The sequence below is a fragment of the Culex pipiens genome, chromosome 3, assembly GCF_016801865.2.
Source record: "Culex pipiens pallens isolate TS chromosome 3, TS_CPP_V2, whole genome shotgun sequence".
NCBI classification, from domain to species: domain Eukaryota; kingdom Metazoa; phylum Arthropoda; class Insecta; order Diptera; family Culicidae; genus Culex; species Culex pipiens.
Genome location: NC_068939.1, coordinates 175283741 through 175304264, shown reverse-complemented (window position 1 = coordinate 175304264; position 20524 = coordinate 175283741). Strand labels below are relative to the sequence as shown.

Genomic DNA, 20524 nt, shown 5'->3' with positions numbered 1-20524 from the left:
TTGCACGCTATCCGGCGGCGGCGTTGGATCCAGCGATGAAAACATGCATTGCACGGTAAACTGTAAACAGTGACTGACTGCCATCTTGTGCAATGATTGCAAAGCACACATGGTTTAGGTGAAGGCAGATTGACTAGTCAAGTTGAGCCGTGAGCTTTGTGAAACTATTTTGGTATTTAAAATATGACAAAAAAACAAACGCAAATTAAATCAAAATTAATTTAAGTTAGATTATGTCATGAATTTTTGAACCCAAAAATTTCTTTTTATGAAAATACAAATCTTTGATTTTCAATAATTTGTCCATCATGAGATGAGAGGCAGGCGAAATCCCTTCAGTGAAAAGAGGCTTTTCTTATATTTTGTTTTCTGAACCTAAAATTTCGTTTCATGGCAGAAAGCTAAAGTTGGGGGGTGGGGGGGTGTCAAAGAATGCCTCACGCATCCCACATTTCCGGGAAATAAAAAATGGGGGGGCTTTCAAACATTGTCTATGGGTTCGCGCCTCGGTGAACTCTTGTTTGCGCGAAATACAAGGCCTCGGAAAAAGGGGGCGTTACATGGCACGGGTTTGGCTTTCATTCCAGGAAAAAGCTTTTAACCTCCCCAGAACCTCCCCTGCGGGGGAGCACTTGTAATGATGCTAATGAGTGGGAATTCAGCAGCTGGTGGTAAGGTTAGGGGGCTTAGTTTACACAGCAGATGGTGTTGGGTTCGTAAATTGTGGCATGATATGAGGGAATTTTGGTTCATTTACTGAATTTCAACTTTTCCTACAATTTCAAAATATATTGTTTGTTTTCAGAATTATGTCAAATTCCAACATAATTTTATTCAAACTCAAGCTCTTTTTCTAAATACAATATTGGATGAGGCTTATTATGAACCATGTCAAATTTCTAATCCTGCAATTCCCACAAAGTGTAAATTGAGTTTCCTCTCAACTTTAACAAATGAAATCATTCGCCTCAGCTCCATCCATTTCGTTGTCCCTACACCAGTTAGTGATTTAATTCAGCCAATGTGACTAATGTTGTACTTTACGATTTATGTGGCGTTCCCGTTTGCTTACACTTGGTAAATATTATTTCACAACGGAGCGACATCTAACTTCTGGGGCAACCCGTTGGCATTTGTTATGTGAAACAGTAAAAAAAAAGAAATTTTTCTATTTTTAAATTAATATTTTTATCATAAAATATTTCAGTTACAATTTTAAACTATTAATCTTCAGTAAAAGAAAAATATTTTTTTCAATGTGTCACACCCCCTCACGAGGTTGGTGACTTCAGCCTCCCCCCAAAAGGGAGGAAATTGTTTACACATCGTTTATAACACGGGTCCTCCCAGAAGGCCACGTGGCCATGCCATTGTGTGCCATAACGTGGTCACTTGCGACATAAATATGCACATTTGCACATGCAGAATGCATTTTGACGCTGATGCCACCGCATTCGAGCAGCAAGTTTTTCGCTTCGCCCGGAAAGTTTTTCACTTTGTGAACGCAGTGCTTGTGATCGATAGCGGCCATTTTTTTCCGAGACATTTAAAACCTTGTTGTATGGGTGCGTGTAAGTGTGAACTATAGGGTGGAACAAATTTGAACCTTTAAGGTTAGAATCAACATTTAAATTTAAAGAGATGAATTTATCTTCAAAAAAAACACAAATCGCAAAAAGTTCTAAAAATAAAAATAAATTGTTCGCTCAACACTCTACTCTCGATTACGAGAATTCTACTCTAAACTGGGTGTCGTCCGAAGGCTTGATTGTTGACCCCGACGAAATTGGTCAAAATTATCCCATAGTTCTAGCCAATTTTAGCAATGTCTCTTAGGGGGTTACCAAATAATTAAAAAAAATCAACTATCAAAATTTCAAATTTTTAGAATAAGTTTAGCTTAAGGACCCCATTTCATGGCCAAAATAATGACACCGACGAAATTGGTCAAAATGGTCCCAAAGATCTAAACATATTTAACAAAAGAAAAAATAATAACAGATTGTGTTATTGACACTTACAAACTTTTCCATTTGTTCGATTTATGGTGCGACTTATTTCTAAGTCAGAATACCAAACGAATAACAAATCTTGTTATTAGGAGAGTTTTCGAAATGTGTAACATTTCCTCTTATTAGCGTGTTGTTAAACATTTTCAACACAATATCACTTCAATACTAAATCTTGTTATTTTATCAGAAACTGTTATTACTTTTCTTCTTGAAGTTGAAGTTCGAATAAAATAAAATAATAACACTTTTTGTTATTTTAACCCTCTACAACCCAACCCCGCCTTCAGAAAATTTATGGGTTGGAAGTTTTACTTGTTTTATGTGACTTAGTTTTTAGAAATGTCATTTTTTTAGGGGTCAACTTTGGCTGTGTTTTTTACTAACACGTCGTATGTTTCAAGTAAAAAGAAGTATGCATACTATTTATTACGTGAAATCAAGGGGTAAGTAAACCAAGTGGCTTCAAATTGGAAATTTTAACAATCATTTGAAAATCTGTATCTTTTGGAGGATTTAAACTCTTATAACGATATCAAAACAATGAACACGGAAAAAATCTCAATTTTTTTTTCTTGTTTTGGTTCTTTTGAAATTATTTTTCAAAGTCAGTATTTTAATAACTTTGACTTTTTTATTTGGGGCAAAACTTCGCAAATTCTGCAGGCCATTTTACATTTTATTTCATCAAAATTTCTTTTAGAACATTTTGATTGCAAATTCGATTTAACATTAAAAACGAACGACTAAAAGCTTGTTTTAGTAAAATTTATATTTGTTCAGAAAGTCACATTTTTTAATCGTAATTCAGCGGGAATTTTGTTGAGCTTCTATGAAAGATACATTTTTCAAATATTTACTTAAAACAAAATGTGAAAAACAAGCAAAAAGTTGAAAAAGTGACTGTAAAAATATGAAATTGTAATGATAGGATGTGGTAGGATAGGCCAAATACTAACAAAAACAAATATAAATTTAATAAGACAAATGCAAATTAAATTACAAAAAAATAAAAACAAGAAAAACATAACAAACAAAAGAAGTAATGTTTTTTGTAGAAAAAAAGGTTGCACAAAATGACCTCCGGAACACGGGAAAAATAGAAAAATCGAAAAAAAAACGGGCAATAGAGGGTTAATATGCTTTTTCAGTTGAAAAATTTAAAAAAATACGGAAAAAATGGAAAAAAAATATTCCATGTTTTAAGATACGTGTGCTTTTTAGTTTAAGATACTGTATTTTTATTATTAAAATATAAAAATCTTACAAAAATATATATTATTTGTGCAGATTTAACACTAATTGTTACCGTACACTTTTATTTCAAAACTGTTCGGCTGTCAAGCCAAGGTTTGAATAGTTTGTTTTCATTGTCTTCTTTTTCTTGCATTAGTTGTTGAAATTTTCTTTTACCTAAACCTTCTCTAAAATTGCCCAACGTTTTCTCAAACTAAAAAAAAAATCATCTTTTCTGCATTATTTCCATGTTTTTATGAGTAGCTAAAAAATTACTCAGTTTCTCACAATTTTCTAATACTGAAATAAATTGTTAAGCAATGTTTTAAAAAGTACTGCATAAAATTTTTTAAATAGTTTTAAAAATCATAATTTGTCCCGATTCCACTTGGGACACGAGAACATGACGACGATAAAGTGAGCGCAAGTTTCGTCGCAAGTTATGAAATGCAAAAAGCGCGCGGGAAATGCTGTTCCCCACGTTCGCTACTCTTGCGGAAAAGCTTCGACGGGAGAAAGGTGGTTGGGGGGTGGTGGGTGAGAAAATCTTTCATATTCAACCTCATCTCCTCGGTCAGCTGTGTGTGTGTGTGTATGTTCGGTTCGTATGTGTGATTCTGCCTTGGTATCATGGTCGAATGCAAATATTAGGTTCAGTATTTACGACCTGTGTGCAAAATTTATGACGCAGCCATACATTTAGCGGAGTATAAATAGTTTGAAACTGTTTAAATTGCGCGTATCATCTATAAATAGTCAGTTCCGCTTGGAAGGCGAATCGATTTTGGTGGTTGAATATTACGGATGACGAGCTTTTATCATCTTTCCACTAACTGGATTTGTTGCATGAAACAAAATGTTTGAAGCAGTTTGACATTATTTCTTCATGTCAATAAAAGAGAAATATAATTGCTACAACCCCACGGGGTTTTCCAGTCAACTGTCAAACATCCAAATTGAAAAGAAATAAAATTGCTGCTATTGTGGAATAAAACCCACTTTTTTTTTGCTATTTTTTGCCATTCGTGAAAATAGCCTGGGGAAATTAATCTGGAAAAAACCGTGTAGGTGCCAACCAAGAGTCTCGATGCATTTCGCCAAAAAACAGCTTTTTTGCTTTGTGTCGCACTAATTGAAGGCAGATGTTGTTTTCTAGCCGTCAGCACCGAACAACACAAATATATCGAACTGAGACAGTACAAGTAAAATTATTTACAGATGAATTATTTTAAAAAAATGGCTCAGCTTGATCGTAAAAAATCTTTTTTTTTAGATTTATATAGAATGTAATGAAAAATGTCTAATTATTCATATTTTTTTAAAACTCAAATATCAGCAAAAAATAAAAAAAAACTTTTATCAAAAAGTTTACCATAAAAAAAAAACAAACATTTTTTTTAATTGGTTGACCCTGCTGAACCTGACAAAAATGGGTAAAGCACAGCCACAACGTAACCCATCGTCATCCGGCAAAAGTTGCTCTCGACAGAAGAAAAAAAAACGCATCAACCCAAATGACCGAAAGCCGAACCAGATAGCACGTGGAATATTTATGTTTATGGAAGCGATTTGGATTGAGAGTTGGTTGTTTTTTGTTCGTACTACGACCCTAATCGGTGTCCCAGGTTTACCGAGTGCAAAATTGCAACTGGTGCATAGGGTTAGCTGGGGGAAACTGTAACTTTTTTGAAATTTTAGAATCTAATGAACTCAACCCGCGGTGGTTGGTCCCTTTTTCGTTTGACACTTTTTTAGTTTGTACCCCGTTGGTTGGTCAAAGTCTAACTAAAAAGTGACAAACTGTCACTTTTTACACGGCGCTCACGCACACTATCAAAACAAACGTTTGATAATGTGTGTGAACTCCGTGTAAAAGGGATGTCAAACTAAAAAGTGACCCCGTTCGTTTGACAACAATTGGTGTCAAACCATCCGAGTTTGAGTGTGTATTTAAAATGTAGGCTCATAAAAAATTGCAAATATTATCTAAAATATTTTTCAAATAAAGAATAACACCACTTATTCTACACAATCTCCTATCACTAGTGCTGTACCACTAATGATGATGAAGCAAAGCGATTATGCTGTGGCATGGTTTATGAAAATTTATGTTATGTTCATCCCGGCCCCCCCAAAAACCCGAACCCTTGTTTGGTTTGGCCGACACATCACCAAAATCGGTGTCCAATTTAGGAGTGGTCAATCTATCTAGGTTTTTCCACCTCGCAAAAAAAATTCTCAAGGTTATCTAACGTAACACAATTCAGGAGTTTTTTTTAAGGTCCAATAAAACAAATTTCCAGTTTTTGCCTTTTGGTTGTTTTTGAAACCGCCTTGAGTCAGGGACTTTAAAAAACACCTAAAAAGCATTATTGGACCTTTTAAAAAAACTCCAGAATTTATGTTTGTAACTGTGCAAGCATAAAGCTCGGGAGTTTGATTGCAAGGATTATGATGCTAGCAAATAAATTAGATTTTGAACTAGTGGATCGGCTCAACCTGGTTTTTGGTGCACCACCGCCGCTAACACTCGATTCTGGTATCGTTGGCTGATTTCAGTAATTAAATGGGGCAGGCCATATTGGATTTTTTAAACTGATTGATAATAACATTTTAAAGATTGTTTAGATTGGTATTGGGTCCTAATTTAAACTTTTATATTCATACAGTTGTTTGTCGAAATCACTTGCTCAAAGGTCCTTGAGTTAAGCGATGATTTACGAGCATTCGAAATTGGATAAAATTTAGTGTTCGTTGAGTGCATGAAAGCAGGGGGTCTAACACTGGCTCTATTTTAGCCTGGCGCGTCATAAATTAAACCATTAATTATAGGTTAATTTGCTATTTGTCAGGATGTTTGAGCTGGTAAAAGCATCGTAAATATCCTAACGGCTATAGCTGCAAGTTGATATTATAGTGGTGATAAACACATTTTGAAAGTGGCTAGAGAGCACGACAAAATGATTCTGATTAGATAAGAATTATGCCACATTGTGCTGGCGCAACCAGGGAGGAATAATTAAATGGTGATTATCGTTACATAATTTGAACTATGTTTAGGTTTTAACGATGAAAAGCAAGTAACTATTAATTTTTTTTTTATTGAATTTTCTATCCTATTTTTTTCTCAAATACGAATCAAACCAAGATGGCGATGATAAAAAAAGGTAGAGAAAATGCATTTGGCAAAAAATGAGCCGCGGTTCTTTTTGAAACTGCGGTCTTTTGAAAGAACCGTTCCACGATGGGATAATTTTTAATATTATGTCTACTTTTAATTTTATAAATAAAATTTATCGAATTTTCAACAAATTGTAGCATAAATTTTTTTTTTTTTTTAATTGAAAATGTAATTTTTCAGTGCTTCTAGTCAAATTTGTCTGAATTGTGCATACGGTGTACTTTTTCATGTACTTAAATTACTTCAAAATTGAATGATTTTCTGAATAAAATTTTAAAAAAAATTTCATTGCACAACTGATCACAAAGAAACATTGAAGAATTACTCGAGTACAAATTTGATTATTTATAAAACTTAAATTGGAAAATTTTGCTGAAGAACTCCTCTTGCCTGATTAAACTTTTGCATTTATAGGCTTTTTAGATTAAATCAGAATGTAGAAAAGAGTTGGCAGAATATTTGCTCAAAATAAAATACCAGAATTTGTTTAATTAGAGCAGAAATAAACGCAATTTCGTAAAATTAATAGAAATATTCTTCAAAGTCCTAGATTTTATTTTGGGTGCTCTCTTCACCCAATTATTCGAACTCATTTTTTTTTAAACTGACTTTACAACAAAATTGTAAAAAAAAGCGAAAGAGCCGTTCAAAGAGCGGCTCATTTTGAAGAGCGAGCGAAAGTTAGCGGCTCATAAAAAAGAACGATTTTGCCCACCTCTAATTTAAGGGGTTACATACATGTAAATCGTCAAAAATGTCAGAGGTTGGTATGAGCACACACTTAAACTTTTTCCAAAATATTTTTGCAGGGCATTAAAATGTACATTTTCATCTATTAACAAAATAAATATGAAGACGTTTGGATGTACCATTCCCGAGATATAGCTATTTTAACTAAGCAGTTGAGCAATTCTCTACGAAATCGGTCTTTATTCTTCAATTTAAATTTTTGTATTTTTTAATCCGACTGAAACTTTTTTGGTGCCTTCGGTATGCCCAAAGAAGCCATTTTGCATCATTAGTTTGTCCATATAATTTTCCATACAAATTTGGCAGATGTCCATACAAAAATGATGTATGAAAATTCAAAAATCTGTATCTTTTGAAGGAATTTTTTGATCGATTTGGCGTCTTCGGCAAAGTTGTAGGTATGGATACGGACTACACTGGAAAAATATAATACACGGTAAAAAAAATTTGGTGATTTTTTATTTAACTTTTTATCACTAAAACTTGATTTACCAAAAAAACACTATTTTTAATTTTTTTTATTTTTTGATATGCTCGAAATCAAGACTAACATTTCAACAAGACCAAACATTCAATATTACGCCCTTTTGATATGTTAGTCTTGATTTAAAATTTTTGAAAATATTTTTTACGAAAAGATCGGAAAATTTCACGAATTTTTCATATTTTAACATTGAAAATCGGACCATTAGGGGAAATTCTCGTAACTTTGGCAGGTTAAGCACTCGCTCTTAACTCCATCCAATTTGCTGATTTTCACTATTTAAACAACAAATTTTGCAAAACTTTTGATAGAAACTTGGTTGCTCACTTCTTATTGAGCTATTTATCACTCGATTTCAGTTGAAATCGCTTTTAATGAGCTTTAATTGAATGTCAAAGTTCTGACCTGCCAACATTAGAGGCACGCTGGAATTAGATGCTGTTCCCCTAGTTGCTGAGATATCGACATTAGAAAATGATGGGTTGTTTGGGTGAGACTTAGAAAACATTAATTTTCCTGTTTTTAAACCTTTGAATTAGACCTTTGCATGGCAATTTCTCAGCAACTAAGGGTCGTATCAACAAAGTCCGAAAAAGCAAAATATAGAGAATTTTCTCAGCTTTTCAAAAATATTTTTTTCAAAACTGGGCAAACATGTGCACTAATTTTAAAAAATGAAAAACTGCGACTATTTTCAAAAAGGTCACCTAAATATGGATATAACTTTAAAAAACGGTGCACTTTATCAAAATTTCACTAAAGTACTTTTTGATTGCAAATTTGATTTTACATCGAAAAATGAAGTTGAAAAATTTTTACGACCAAAATTTCGATTTTTTGAAAAAATCAGTATTGATTAAAAAAATCATAACTCGGTCAATGATTTTTTGCACAACCTAGAAATTTCTGAAAAGCTGGCATTTTATGTCCTCTAAAACATATAAAAAAATAAAAAAAAATAAAAATAGTGTTTTTTTGTAAATCAACTTTTAGTGATAAGGCCGATGCAAATATTTAAAAAAGTTTTTGTCCCTCGGCCCTGACCGAGGTCAAGGGGAGGGCAAAAAAATAAAAAAATATAAAAATTTAAATAACAAGCCATAGTCTTTACAATTAAATGAAAAAAGTGTTTTAAAATGCATTTTACACTAGTTCAGTTGTTTTGCAATCATTAGTTTTCAAAAAATCTAAGACCTGACAAAAACAAAAATTGTATCGAAAAAAAAAGATTTTGCATCGAAAATTTTCAAAAAATCTTAAGATTTTTTAATAAACCCAAACATGCTTAAAAATGATTTTAAATGCAGAAGAATGTATTTTAATTTGATTTCAGTTGGTTGCACTTGAATTTTCATTGAAATTTTGAAGTTTATTGTAAAAATATTTTTTTGCCCCCTGATTTTTCGGGCCAATTTTTTTTTTTTTTTTGACAAAAACTTTTAAAAATATTTGTACCAGCCTAAAAAGTTAAATAAAAAAATCACCAATTTTTTTTACCGTGTATTATTTTTTTCCAGTGTAGTCCATATCCATACCTACAACTTTGCCGAAGACACCAAATCGATCAAAAAATTCCTTCAAAAGATACAGATTTTTGAATTTGCATGCATCATTTTTGTATGGACAGCTGCCAAATTTGTATGGAAAATTTTATGGACAAACTAATGATGCTTTTTTTCGTCACGTAATAAAAGAACGCTCCCTTACTGAAGATATCCATTATCCTTTAGCGAATACTCAAATCATGTTGTTATACTGACATCTATCGAACTTCTCATGTACTTTTGATTAGATCAAGGCTGTTAAATGGTAGGTATTATCATGCATAAAAATTAGACGTTGGGCAATTCATTTCCTCCAGAGTAACGAGTTACGAGTTTTTGGCACCGTAAACTGGGGTCAATCGGGACAAATGGGGCCAATTTGGTCAGCATTTTTATCCATGTTGGAGCACAATATTTTGATTTTTCTGGTTGGTTTCGGTTAGAACAGACTCAGACCAACAAAATGTGTACATCCATTTCCAAATTTAAATACTGCTGTCCCTATTCTGAGGTCCCGATTCACCCCAGATTACGGCATCGGTTTTCGACGTTTCAACAATGTTGTCAAAACATTCTTCAAAAAAGTGATTTGTGAAGTTTTCCAACACACACATGAAAGCACCACGACTGCCACCTTCACTCCTACACTTCTAAAGTAAAGAACGAAAACAAGAACGAAAAATTGACCAGAGGGAAAATGTCACAGATTATTAAATATTTGAATAATGATTTGAAATTTTCAAATCAGAAAACATCAAAAGTTGTTCACAATATAGAACATTAAGCTCGACATCAATGTCATATTGTTAAACTTACCATTTTGTTGGCTTTTTTGGAAACATTTTACGCACAAGTTTATTGGTCAATCCTCGCCAAACTTTTCACCTGAAAAAAACTGATGAAAATTACCAATAAAACATTTCCAGGGTTTTTTAAAGAGGTTAAAAAGAGTTTATTAAAAAACTCTAGATTTAAAAAAAAACATCTACATTATCAGTTCAATAATAGAGTTATCTATGCCCGACATCACACACACTAGCGCACCATTTGTTTTGCTGGCGGTACAAAATTTAACCTCAATCTTTTTCGTGTACGTATACGCAATACATGCGCACGTAGATAACTCTATACGGCTCAAGCCTACGTGCGCTGCCATTTCAAACACCGCCGGAACAACCGCGAACCTAGCGGAAAAATCGTCTAACTCGACACGCACACTATCACCTGCATTCCCCACACACCTTGTCCCATTGATGCGCACTTGTGTGCGCATGTCGTTACCCCCTTGCCCAGCACGTCCCATTCATCACAGCGTGCCCTCCTTGTTATTGTTGACGATGAAACAGGTAAATCGGTCCTTTCACCGCCACACAAGAGTGCGTGAATGGGACTGAGCGAGAACGAACGATGAAACGGAGAGAAAGAGAGCGGGAGAGCGAGACAAATACAGTTGTGTTCGTTTGGGCAACCCTGGGTTGTATTTGCTCATTTGTCTTCGTTTGGCGCAAGGCATCTTGATTAAATAAGGTAAGGCGGTTTTTTGAGCTGTCAAAAATTTCCATAAAAGTGAAAATATTACTATTTTCCGTTCATATTTCACCAGATTTTTTGTCCGGTATTTTCTGTCGGGTTGATAAGGCACTGAAAGGCATCATTCCCGATCGGCCATTAGGCAGCCATGGTGGTTTTAGAATAAAAAACATTCAAATCTTGATTCAGTACTTTTCAATCAAAAACTGGGTTACTTTGTGATCTTTGTAGAAGCAATTACTGAATGTAAATATTTTTTCATTTCAATTTACTATTTATGGACCCTGAATTAAGCCGGGACCGTGGTGTAGGGGTAAGCGTGGTTGCCTTTCGGCCTGGGCTTGATCTCAGAAGGTCCCGGTGGCAAATTATGAGACGAGATTTGTCTGGTCACGCCTTCCGTCGGATGGGAAAGTAAGTGTTGGCCCCAGTCTAACCTAGAGGTTAGGTAGATAGCTCAGTCCAGGTGTAGGAGTCGTCTCCCTGGGTCCTGTCTCGGTGGAGTCGCTGGTAGGCAGTTGGACTCACAATCCAAAGGTCCTCAGTTTGAATCCCGGGGTGGATGGAAGCAATAGGTGTGAAAAGAGATTTGCAATTGCCTCAACAATCAAGCCTTCGGACACCAAGTTTGGAGTAGGAATCTCGCAATCGAGAACGCCAGGGCAATGCTGTAGAGAAAATATTTTTATTAACCTTATCATTGACAGTCAGTGCCCCAAAATTGAAATACAGCATCTACGACCTTAAGTTAAGTGGCCCAATAAAAATTCCTGAAAAATATTTCGCCAAAGTCAGACATAAATTTTGAGAGTGTGATCTTTGACACTAATCGAACAAAAACGCTATAAGTACGACTCAAGCCCTAGCTCCGTCAAACGAACACACCATGAAACGAAAGAGAGAGGAAGAGCGGGAGCGCAGCGCCGCTCGCTCATTCATTCATGAGCACTCTTGAAACGACGGCGACGACGAAATATTCGGCTCATTCTGTGCCAATCGTTCCTCTGTTTCGGTCGTCGCGACGGTCGCGTCTCAGCGGACGAGAGAAGAAGAAAAAATGCAGTAAAAAGTGGAAAATTTAGACCCCTAGCGCTAGCGAACAAAGTGACGTGTGTTTCCGCTTCCGGTCGGGTTCCGCGCGTTCGGTGGCGTGAAATTACCGTGAAAAGTGCACTCTAAGAGGCTGCAAATGGCGATTTTCGCCACGGTCTAGAGTAGGCAGAGCCAGTTTTTCTTTGGGGCTTTTTTAAAAAGAAAAAAGAAGGAAAGAGAAGAAGAAATTTTGGTCTTACTCCCGCACTCATACTCTGACGGGGAAATTCTCACGCAACAGAGTCGCGCGGAGAAGGTGTTATTTGTCTGTGGGTGTGTTTGTGTATGTTTGGGATACGGTGGTGGTGTTGGTGCCCATACTGGATAACGTCGCAAAGGTGTACGAGCGTAAAGTGTTGTGTGGGTATTTTGTGATGATTACTCTCCCATTCTCTCACGGCTACACGAAGATCACATTCAGAGCTGTCACGCAAACCAGTCAATCATAAGTCAAGTGTGTAAAATTTTATTTATGTGTGTATGAGTAAATATACAGGAAAATGAATGAAAACGATCTCGGGGATTGGAGCTGAGTTTTTGGTCAACTGAAAGACGTAAGTAGATTTCGATTCCGATAACACCTTTACTGTTGAGCTGTATTTATGGCATAAGTACAATATTGTTAACGTTTTGTGATGTGTGAACTCAATTGGTAATGAATGAGTTTTTTCATTCGACAATTCGTTCAATATTCTGCAACATTGTCCTCTTTACTTAACCCTATAATAAATAAAAATACTATTCATATGGTTTCCAATAATATTTTTGTAATTCCATGCCATTTTATCAATGAAATTTTAAATCTTACATGAAGCAATCAGATTTTAGAAACCTATTTGCCGAATAAGTTTTCGGAAAAGTAATTTTTGTATGGAACAAGCTCATAAACGTCAGTGCAGCGAATGACTAAGAAGGTTGAAGCTGTCAGAATTAAATAAATTAAGAACAACAAATCTGGAGTTTTTTTTTTTTTTTTCAAAAGGTCCAATAAACCAAATTTTCATTTTTTGCTTTTTGGGTGTTTTTAATACCCTTGACTCAAGGCGGTTTCAAAAACACCCAAAAAGCAAAAACTGGAAATTTGGATTATTGGACCTTTTCAAAAAAAAACTCCAGAAATCATCACAGGTACTCAATTTTGCCTAACCAAGAAAACACTTTTGGGAGCGTTCTTTTATTACGTAACGCAGTTGGGGGGGAGGGGGGTGGTCGGAGGCCGTGTTACGCTTCATACATTTTTTTTAATTTGTATGGAAATTTTGAAACGAGAGGGGGGGGGTCTAAATATCCGATTTTTTGCGTTACGTAATAAAAGTACGCTCGCTTTCTTGTCTATTGGTGAAATATCCTGCTATTAATCGGCAAACATAACAGTACACTCAAACCAAGTTGGTTTGATACCAACTTTTGTCAAACAAACGGGGTAACTTTTTGGTTTGACATCACTTTTACACGGAGTTTACACACACTACCAAACGTTTATTTTGATAGTGTGCATATGCGCCGTGTAAAAAGTGACAGTTCGTCACGTTTTAGTTTGACTTTGTCAAACCAACGGGGTACAAACTAAAAAGTGTCAAACGAAAAAGCGACCAACCACCGGGGGTTGACTGTACTGAAAAGTACTGTTTGCAATCCCGCTGTGAAACTGTCAATTTTTCCTGTCCTTCTTGAGAAACGAATTGGCCTACTTTAAGTACCAAAAATAACAGATTTGAAAATCAATACCTTTTACCTACTTTTCAGCACTGAAATGGGTGCTGAAAAATTGAACTTTTCGACAGTTGTATCGAAAAGTAAAATTTTTCAAAATTGTTTTGTTTTGTTTTTTCCATTCAAAATACGTTTTTTGAAATTGCAAAAAAAAAATTGTAAGCAACTCATTGCAAAACTTGATTTTTTCGGCACTCGTTGTATTTATCCAACTCGGTTCGTTGGATAAATGTACGACTCGTGCTGAAAAAATCTTATTTTCGCAACTTTTTGCATAAACTACTATTTCCGCATCCATTTAGGTGCTCAAACTTTCAAGTTTTTACCACTTGTATTGAAAAGCAAAACTTTCGAGCAGTGGTGCCAACTTTACAAAAAAGTGTGCCATGGCATGACAGCCACACTTTGTTTCTAACGATTTTGACATTTTGGGCGTGCACTGTTCGTACTATTCGGGGTTGAATCAATGAATACATATATCAATAGTTTTAAAGATACCAAAATGTCTAATCTAATCTAACACTAACGCAGCCAGTCCGATGAAAGCATGCTGGAAAGAGTGATAAGATTGCGCCCCAAGCACTTTTCTTGTCAGTATTAGTAATTGCAGTACATCCGGGAACACCCGAAAATAAATTGCACAAACTAAAGCGGCCAGCCGTACTGCGTTGTGTTTACCGCTTAGAGGATTCTGAGAACGGATCACATTTCACATAATCTGTACGGGAAAAAGGATGCGCCAGTTTACAGTTTTATATGTATTTTGTATAATTTGTTCAATGTAAAATATAGTGTTGCATAATAATGCAATATACTGATCATTTGATGAAATTCATCCACCTATTTAAAATACCTTATAGCACACAAAAGGAATAACAATGAGAATAAAAAAAACCTTAAAGATACTAAAATGTTTGTAATAAAATCGCCCTGAAACAGATTCTGGATTCTTAATCAGTTATTAAAAATCTTGTAAACTGTTTTTCAATAAATTCGTCAATATTGTATGAGTGTTTAATTTCTCCTCATTAATTTGAGAGAAAATAAATAACTGTCTGACATAGGAAAAAAAAACCTCAATTAAAACGTAAACACCACAGTGACGAAAAAAATATTGTGATGAAAATAATTGCGCAAAACTCTAGTAAAGTGCAAAATGCGCCATATTTGTATTACTTATATTTTCTCCATCCGCAATGTGAACCGACATGTCCTCATGTTCCTTATTAACAATTTTTTTTTTTTGTGTCAGTAGCTGAAAAATCAGTGAAAGAAAAAGATTAAAAAATATCGGTGGCAATTAGCAACCGTCCGTCAGAATCGATTGGATGCTCCCAGATCCAGGAGAATGTGGGCTTTGTTGTCTTTTCCGATTTTTCTCTCTCTCTCTCTGTTTGTAAGTGTTGGTAGGATGTCGCTTTTGTTTGCGAGTGTGGGTGCAAATATTTTTACTCGAATTCATTCACGATGGATCCGGTAGAAATTCTTGCGGGAATGGAAAATTGAATGAGCCCTCGTAATTGATGAAATGGTAGTTGTTTTTAGTATTAAATTTATTTTTGCATTATAAAAAATTACAAAATGTGATTTGAACAAACAAAATTTTACATAAATTCGTCTTTGAAAAATTGTACCATGTTTTTATTGGTTTAACGGACAAACAGTCAAAAAGAAAACAGTTTCCTACTACTTTAAAAATCTTTTCCTCAACTTCAATCCCCGGCAACAATCACCAAACAGAGAAAAAAAAACCCGTCCGTAATGTGTGTCTGAGTGTACGTCTGTGTTGTCACAACACGCAATCTCTGGCTGGGGCCGTCTGACCGTCTGTGAGAAATCCAAACATCGATTCTGGGGTGCTGGTGTTGGTGTGAGTTTTATTCATGGTTTATTTTGCTCACTGGTTCACACCAGCACCACTACCACCAACCGTCGCAAGCTGATGCGAGGCTGTGAACTTCATTCAAGATGACACTGCCAGAGGTGATTACCGTAGGAAATTCGACAACAGAAACTTGATGCCAATGAAATGTGTTTTGGTGTGTATCGGTTGAAAAGCTGTTTGAATTTGAAGAAAATATAACACAAGTTTGAAATCATAACTGTTTTAAATTTAAGAATATTGAATTGACCATTGTGGCACCCCCTACAGCGTGTTACAGACCCGTTATGCTATGCTATGCTTTGTATGGTGATTTAAGTTTATCGCATGAAATAAGCATGCTGTGTTGAATTTATTTATCGTAGCAAATTTTAATAACTTATAATTTAAGACATTCGAATGTTTCTTTACAAATTCGAATTATAAGGGGAGATTTCCAAAAAAGTGTCCACGTGATTTGTGGATGGACTCTTAATCAAATGTCGTGCAAAAACATTTTTTGTCTTACTTTCAACATCAAATTCGAGTTCGGTGAGCCCTTTCTAGTTAAATTCGAGTCCAAATGGCCTGCGTGTAAAAGAAATTTGGCATCATTTCATGAAACTTTTTTTGTGTGTGTAGAAAAATTGTACATGTAAAATTACAAAGGGCACTTGTATCGAAAAGTATCACTATTCGAAACTTTAATTTCGGGTAAAGAAAAGTAGGCTTTTTCGTCATGTGAGAATGACAGGAAAAATAAATATTTTTACAACGGAATTGCAAAAAAATATATTTCAATGTTTGAACTTCAAACAGGCATGAAGTGTAATATGAATTTGACTGACTTAAAATTTTGGGACTTTTTGAAAGTTTTTGCTTTAAGAGTTAAACCCAAACAAACACGACGTTTTGTTACGAAAATTAAATGACTATTTGAAGACTAACATTTCATTTGGGCACATAACTTTTGTAAACAATAGTGTATCCCTTTCACTCAAATGACAGTTTACATAAGGTGTGAAAGGGACCACTTTTGATAGTTTAATTTTGCGTTTTTTGCCTTCCTCACCTTACTGAGGAAATGCTATAAAATCACTCGAAAAACGAAATTCTTGATTTGACCTCCTAGACCCACTTTCATGTATACTTATCGACTCAGCATCACATTCTGAGCAAATGCCTGTGTGTGTGGTGGGATGTTGATAAAAAAAAATTGCACTGGATTATCTCGACACTGGCTGAACCGATTTGGACTGTATTGGTCTCATTCGATCCATCTTGGAGTCCCATAAGTCGCTATTAAAAATTATGAAGTTTAGTAAAGTACTTCAAAAGTTATGCTAAAAAACGATTCTAACAAAAGTCCGGAAGATTGTAAAAAGGGTGGTTTTTGTAAGAAACCCCGTCATGCTATACATTTTTAGAAAGGTATTCAAAAGACCTTTCCAACGAGTTCAAAAGTTTGAAGATCAGACAACCCTATCAAAAGTTATGCGCACTTAAGTGTTATTTATGCACTTTTTGGAGGCCGGATCTCATATATTTCGATGAAAACGTTGTCCGGATCTATCATGCGACCTGTCGATGGATAGGTGATCAAAAGACCTTTCCAAAGAAATCAAAAGATTGAAGATCTGACAACCCCATCAAAAGTTATGAGCACTTAAGTTTTATTTATGAACTTTTTAGAGACCGGATCTCATATATTTCGATGAAAACGTTGTCCGGATCTATCATGCGCCCTATCGATGGATAGGTGATCAAAAGACCTTCCCAACGAGTTCAAAAGATTGAAGATCTGACAACCCTATCAAAAGTTATAAGCACTTAAGTGTTATTTATGAACTTTTTGGAGACCGGATCTCATATATTTTGATAAAAACGTTGTCCGGATCTATCATGCGACCTGTTGATGGATAGGTGATCAAAAGACCTTTCCAACGAGTTCAAAAAATTGAAGATCTGACAACCCTATCAAAAGTTATGCGCATTTAAGTGTTATTTATGCCCTTTTTAGAGGCCGGATCTCATATATTTCGATGAAAACGTTGTCCGGATCTTTAATGCGACCTGTCGATGGATAGGTGATCAAAAGACCTTTCCGCCGAGTTCAAAAGATTGAAGATCTGACAACCCTATCAAAAGTTATAAGCACTTAAGTGTTATTTATGCACTTTTTGGAGGCCGGATCTCATATATTTTGATGAAAACGTTGTCCGGATCGATCATACGACCTGTCGAAGGATAGGTGATCAAAAGACCTTTCCAACGAGTTCAAAAGATTGAAGATCTGACAACCCTATCAAAAGTTATAAGCACATAAGTGCCCTGAATTATGAAGATCTGAGTTCCCAATCTGATGGTATGAATAATGAATCAAGTTGATAGAACACTGAAAGGTCCGCCCTTGTGTATCTATTTTGGAAAGCATTTCCCTCTAAATGTGAGGAAGGCATCAACTACCTAAGGGTGAATTAAGTAACATTTTTTATTTGGCTCAAACCAATGTTTAAAAAAAAATAACTTGCAACACAGCCAGAAATTTTAAAACTTTGCTCAACAATTGTCTTCTTTTATTAAAGGATTACATCTAAAATATATATTTTGTAAAAGATACCGAAAGATTTCGAATAAAAAATATTTATGGATGATCCCTTTTTCTAAAAAACAAGAAAAATCAGGATCAACTCGGAGCGTTTTCCACCCCTCGATAAAGTTGTAGGGAATTGAGTTACCGGCTAAATTCCTTTTCCTTTCCTTTTCAGTTAACATTCACTGAAAACTACAGTACAGTCCAGACTCGATTATCCGAAGGCCTCAGAAAAATTTCTCTGCGGATAATCGAATCATGAAAAAAAACAAAATTTTTCTTTGCCAAATTTCTTATTGTTATTGTACCCCTAAACTACGTTAAAATGTTTAAGAATTTTTAAATCCAAGATGGCGGCCAAAATAGCGGTGATGTTATATTGAAAAATGCATTTCATTTTTTAATCGGCAATCAACAACTCAAATTTGACTAAAATGGGGTCGCAGAACTCAAATTTTATGTTAAAAACAAGAAAATAAAAAAACACGATTTTTTATTTGATCGTGATTCGATTATCCGAAGTCCGATACAAACCTTCGGATAATCGAACATTGGATAATCGAAACTTCGGATAATCGAGTCTGGACTGTACCGAAATTTTCAGTAAATTTTTCGCTGAATTTCAGTTACAACACTTAAGGTTGCGTGTTATTTTTTCCCGAAAAAACTGAATTTACTCCTGATTTCTAGAACAAAGCACTGGATTATGCGGGATTTTCTGAAAGAGCACACAATTTTGAACCAGACTGCATCATTAACTCAAAAGTGATGAAAATGGAGCTGTAAAATTTTGCAGAAATTTAAGTTTATTTTAAACTGAATTCAGTAATTTAATAGTTTGGTGTGACTCTAGAAATATTTTTTCAGTAAAACTCAGTTTTTGTCTTCTTTTAAAAAGTAAAGTTAACTCGTGCTCTCACTGTTTTTACCTCTCATTTCTGGAGTTATTTTGAAAAGGTCCAATAAACCAAATTTCTAGTGTTTGCTTTTTGGGTGTTTTTGAAACCGCCTTGAGTCAGGGGTATTAAAAAACACCCAAAAAGCAAAAACTGATAATTTGGTTTATTGGACCTTTCCAAAAAAAAAACTCCAGATTTGAACTTTTTGCCCTGGCGCCGAGAGGAAATGTCTCTCGATGAGCCGTACAGTAGCCGTATACGGTGTCGAAGGAAGAAAAAAAAACAGAGCAAAACGTCAACACCGAACCTGCCTGCCAACGGCCTACTAGGCAGGTTATTCCATTCTCGAGTTCAGAATGAGAAGGCACTCTCATGCACGCACTGCTCGCTGGCACTAAATATCTCCCGATTTTCATTTCCATTGTTGCCGTCCAGAACAGTGCTGGCAGACGTTCTGAATTTTTTTTTTTTCAAATGTTTAATTTTATTCGCACATTGAGTAGAACGTACAATAAGACATTCTCAGACATTCTCAAGCGTAGACTCGAGATTAGCTGGCACCACTGCCGACCGTACGGGGCTAATTCTGGACCTCGGTCGTCGTCGCTCGGTGCTGGTAGTGCGGCGATGGTGACGATGCACGACGGCCCTAGAAGAACCAGTTTGGCTGGCTTATTTGGGAAAGTAGGCATTTCCAGACGGAACGCGAACGTGCCCCGGGCCGAGCTGCGTTCGTCAGGGTGTGAGAAGAAGCAGAAGCAAACGCAAGAGTGTTTGGGAGTTGGAGAGAACAAGTGGACAGAGGGACTGTGGAGCAGAATCAGACGAAAATAAAACGAAACAACAGAAGAAGAAAAAAAAAACAAAACGGTTCCAGACGCGCGCACCAGCCATGTCACGACACGACAAGAGTAGCAGTATCGCGTATAGAAGAGCGGAATGTGCGGGAGTTCGCAAACGGCAATACTAATTAGCCAAAGTGAGCGAAAATTTTCCGGCAACACTGCTGTCATGTTCTATCCGCGCTGCCAGCCAGGTCAACCCAATACTCACCGTGACTGTGACGACAAAGTAGCCCGAATCTAAATCAATGAATCGTAGTAGACCGAGTGTATTCTTTTTTTTTTTTGTATGTTTGCGTTCGCGTGCTCGCTCTCGCTTGCACGTTTACGCTCGCATTCGCTCTCTCACTTTTTCAAGCTCGTTTCATGAGAAGAAAACTTCTGACGTTTTCATTAACAGTACGTCAGTACGTCGTTATCCAAATCAGTACGGAAATTTCTGCATTTTTTCGCTTATCAACTGGCGTAAAAACAAATCAGAGTGAGCTAACTAAAGGTTTGGAGAACTCATGTAAACAGTTCCTGAACGCAAAAAGTATAATTATCATAAAAGAGAAGCAGTTTACTATCAAAGCGTCATCTTCTTTTCATTCTCTCGTCAGTAAAAGTCAATCGGGTAGACCCAAAACTCAGAACAAAAAAGAGAAAGAGAGAATCAAACAAAAAAAATGTTGATAATAAGGTGAGAACCGATTCGGGTTTGAAGTGTGCAGTGCAGTGTAGAAGGGAGGCCCGTCGGATTTTTAGAGGTGAACGATTCAATGAACTCTCTCACTCGAGGGGTTTTAGC

The 20524-nt window shown here is 35.7% G+C and overlaps 1 protein-coding gene across 5 annotated transcripts in view; it reads left to right on the top strand.

Annotated features, from left to right (window-relative positions):
* Positions 1-11706: 11706 nt before the first annotated feature.
* LOC120419245 (putative transcription factor capicua) overlaps positions 11707-20524 on the top strand; it is a 74391-nt gene continuing 65573 nt past the window's right edge. For all 5 annotated transcript variants that reach the window (XM_039581899.2, XM_039581902.2, XM_039581903.2 and 2 more), the window contains exon 1: positions 11707-12380. The gene's annotated coding sequence lies outside the window, so the exon portion shown is untranslated. The remainder of the gene's footprint in view (positions 12381-20524) is intronic.